At 47.6% G+C, this 4,281-nt stretch overlaps 1 protein-coding gene across 1 annotated transcript in view; it reads left to right on the top strand.

Annotated features, from left to right (window-relative positions):
- LOC310781474 (disks large-associated protein 4-like) overlaps positions 1–4,281 on the top strand; it is a 101,194-nt gene continuing 96,913 nt past the window's right edge. Inside the window, exon 1 of the mRNA XM_083642113.1 lies at positions 1–43. The gene's annotated coding sequence lies outside the window, so the exon portion shown is untranslated. The remainder of the gene's footprint in view (positions 44–4,281) is intronic.

The raw sequence follows: 4,281 nt of genomic DNA, 5'->3' as shown, positions 1-4,281 counted from the left end.
CCTGTGACCGACACCCAACTGATTAGAATAACATGCAAAAAAGGTAAGCCGGCTATGTTGACATGTTCGGGCTTTACACCGGGCGTTGCGGGTTTCCATCAAAATGTTCGGCTGTGTGTTGCAGCTCTTGGCTGCGTTGTTGCATCGTCTGACTGAGTTGAAAGGATGTTTGCCTCTTTTTGAATATGTTGCTTTTTTCACTTGTCAACCAGCAGCAGGCTGTGGTAACGCTAGTCGACGTAGGTGACTTCTCAATGTCATGTCAACAGCTGTTTTTAATCACGAATTGTGAGGGTGATTCATTTTCGGCGATTAGCCTGTACAATCTGCAGTAACTACACAACTAATATGCAATTATGCATACCAACTGAGTAAACTAACATTTTGATATAGGCTACTAATAGGCTACAACATAGATGACATTAAATAAATGAATGAATGAATGAATGAATGAATGAATGAATGAATGAATGAATGAATGAATGAATGAATGAATGAATGAAAAAAAAAATACATACATACATACATACATACATACATAGCCTACATACATGCATACATAGGCTACATACACATACATACATACATACATACATACATACATACATACATACATACATACATACATACATACATAGATACAGTACATACATACATACATACATCCATACATAGCCTACATATACACACATAGGCCTATAGAGACATAGTCTAAACATGAGTCATATGGTACACACAATAAATTGTTCAGAGAATTCAGTTTTTTGCGAAGAAAACTGCTTTTCGATTGAGAACAATATGACTTTGTAACTCAAGAATATGCTATACTGTAGATTGACAATCTGATTATTAATCAATCGATCTTGAATGACCTCTGAGGGCCATTTAGACTTGGCTGGAGTTGCGTTGTCGTTGAAAGGTTGCATGGTTATGTTGTTGTTTTTGTCGAGTATGAAATATAAGCGTACAAGACCAAAGTTGGTGGCAGATAAACTGTCTATCTGCAGCAGCTTGAACACACTACAGTAGTAGTATCCCCTCCTCATACCTTCTCTTTTAACTCTCGACGACACTGTCTGTCAGCGCTAGGATAATTAATCAGCTGATTTAAATTCTTGCGTCTGTGTAAAATGCCAGTGGCGTGTGAAAACTATAATCCTGGCCTCGTCGCACATCACTGTGAGCTCAGGAGTCTTTGCCTGCCGCTTCGCTGTGCAGATGAAACCCAGCCCGGCGAAGCTGAAGACGAGGGATCAGATCGATCAGCTGGCTGCATCGAGGCCCAGGCTGCGGTTGTTGTTGTCAAACACGACTCCCTACAATTAAAAGCCCATTTTGTTAGTGGAAGGCTGATTAATTATTCATCCTCTGCTCAAGAGGACCACAAATCTGTGGATGGCACGCTGAAGGATGACAGTGTGGCAGTGTAGAGGCTGAAGGGTGACAGTGTGGCAGTGTAGAGGCTGAAGGATGTCAGTGTGGCTGTGTAGAGGCTGAAGGATGACAGTGTGGCAGTGTAGAGGCTGAAGGATGTCAGTGTGGTGGAGTGTGGAGGCTGAAGGATGACAGTGTGGCAGTGTAGAGGCTGAAGGATGTCAGTGTGGTGGAGTGTGGAGGCTGAAGGATGACAGTGTGGCAGTGTAGAGGCTGAAGGATGTCAGTGTGGCAGTGTGGAGGCTGAAGGATGTCAGTGTGGCAGTGTAGAGGTTGAATGATGACAGTGTGGCAGTGTAGAGGCTGAAGGATGTCAGTGTGGCAGTGTAGAGGCTGAAGGATGTCAGTGTGGCAGTGTAGAGGTTGAATGATGACAGTGTGGCAGTGTAGAGGCTGAAGGATGTCAGTGTGGCAGTGTGGATGTGGCAGTGTGGAGGCTGAAGGATGTCAGTGCAGTGTGGAGGCTGAAGGATGTCAGTGTGGCAGTGTAGAGGCTGAAGGATGTCAGTGTGGCAGTGTAGAGGCTGAAGGATGGCAGTGTGGCAGTGTAGAGGCTGAAGGATGTCAGTGTGGCAGTGTAGAGGCTGAATGATGACAGTGTGGCAGTGTGGAGGCTGAAGGATGTCAGTGTGGCAGTGTGGAGGCTGAAGGATGTCAGTGTGGCAGTGTGGAGGCTGAAGGATGACAGTGTGGCAGTGTAGAGGCTGAAGGATGTCAGTGTGGCAGTGTGGAGGCTGAAGGATGACAGTGTGGCAGTGTAGAGGCTGAAGGATGTCAGTGTGGCAGTGTAGAGGCTGAATGATGACAGTGTGGCAGTGTGGAGGCTGAAGGATGTCAGTGTGGCAGTGTGGAGGCTGAAGGATGTCAGTGCAGTGTAGAGGCTGAAGGATGTCAGTGTGACAGTGTGGAGGCTGAAGGATGTCAGTGTGGCAGTGTAGAGGCTGAAGGATGTCAGTGTGGAGGCTGAAGGATGTCAGTGTGGCAGTGTGGAGGCTGAAGGATGTCAGTGTGGCAGTGTAGAGGCTGAAGGATGTCAGTGTGGCAGTGTAGAGGCTTAAGGATGTCAGTGTGGCAGTGTAGAGGCTGAAGGATGTCAGTGTGGCAGTGTGGAGGCTGAAGGATGACAGTGTGGCAGTGTAGAGGCTGAAGGATGACAGTGTGGCAGTGTAGAGGCTGAAGGATGTCAGTGTGGCAGTGTGGAGGCTGAAGGATGTCAGTGTGGCAGTGTGGAGGCTGAAGGATGTCAGTGCAGTGTAGAGGCTGAAGGATGTCAGTGTGGCAGTGTAGAGGCTGAAGGATGACAGTGTGGCAGTGTAGAGGCTGAAGGATGTCAGTGTGGCAGTGTGGAGGCTGAAGGATGTCAGTGTGGCAGTGTGGAGGCTGAAGGATGTCAGTGCAGTGTAGAGGCTGAATGATGTCAGTGTGGCAGTGTAGAGGCTGAAGGATGACAGTGTGGCAGTGTAGAGGCTGAAGGATGTCAGTGTGGCAGTGTAGAGGCTGAATGATGTCAGTGTGGCAGTGTAGAGGCTGGATGATGTCAGTGTGGCAGTGTAGAGGCTGAAGGATGTCAGTGTGGAAGTGTAGAGGCTGAATGATGTCAGTGTGGCAGTGTAGAGGCTGGATGATGTCAGTGTGGCAGTGTAGAGGCTGAAGGATGACAGTGTGGCAGTGTGGAGGCTGAAGGATGACAGTGTGGCAGTGTAGAGGCTGAAGGATGTCAGAGCTTCTCCCTGCAGAGACATGCTGAGCTCTGGGCCGGCCAGACAGCCAAAGGTTTACACATCAGAATATACCATTGTCCTGTGTTGAGTCACTGAAAACCTGTGCATTGTTTACAAGATTTTAGATGTTTATGAGATTGTTTACTTTTATAATACGCAGTAGAAAAAAAGGCATAAATTCGGGGCGTCCGGGTAGATTCCCAATACGAGGGTCGCAGGTTCGAGCCCGGAGCCCCGTGTTACCTCCGGCTTGGTCGTCCATGCAGGCACAATTTGCTGTATATCTGCGGGTGGGAAGACGGATTAAGTGTCTGACCTGCACTAGTGCCTCCTCTAGTCAGTCAGGGCGCCTGTTCAGGGGGAGGGGAACTGGGGGGAATAGCGTGATCCTCCCACGCACTACATCCTGCCGCTGGCAACTGCATATGTACAGCTACGAACAGGACAGCAGGGGGAATTACAATTGTGGAGAAAACTGAGGGGGGGGGGCATACAACCAGGGTTAGATCTATAGAGAAGCTTCAGAAAAGATGCTAATTAGAACAGCCCTCTTGCTGCTGGACTGCAGGTTCCTGCTGACAGCCATGGTGATACCAGGGAGCTGGCCCTGATCCAGTATGGTGGGTGTTTTTCGAGTGGGCTTAGTCAGGGCTACTGCAGGGAAACAGTGATTAGACGTGATACTACACACACTCTCACTGATCACTATGACATCACAACAGCAGGGAAACAGTGATTAGACGTGATACTACACACACTATCACTGATCACTATGACATCACAACAGCAGGGAAACACAGTGATTAGACGTGATACTACACACACTATCACTGATCACTATGACATCACAACAGCAGGGAAACACAGTGATTAGACGTGATACTACACACACTATCACTGATCACTATGACATCACAACAGCAGGGAAACACAGTGATTAGATGTGATACTACACACACTATCACTGATCACTATGACATCACAACAGCAGGGAAACACAGTGATTAGATGTGATACTACACACACTATCACTGATCACTATGACGTCACAGCGATCACAGAAGGGAGTGCTTCTGAGTGCAGTGTGCAAATAGTCAGAGTGAATACATTAAGTTAACATTTAGAT

This window comes from Poromitra crassiceps (assembly GCF_964638095.1).
Source record: "Poromitra crassiceps genome assembly, chromosome: 8".
Lineage (NCBI taxonomy): Eukaryota > Metazoa > Chordata > Actinopteri > Beryciformes > Melamphaidae > Poromitra > Poromitra crassiceps.
The sequence above is the reverse complement of the archived record's forward strand: the minus strand, read 5'-3'. Positions and strand labels throughout refer to the sequence as shown.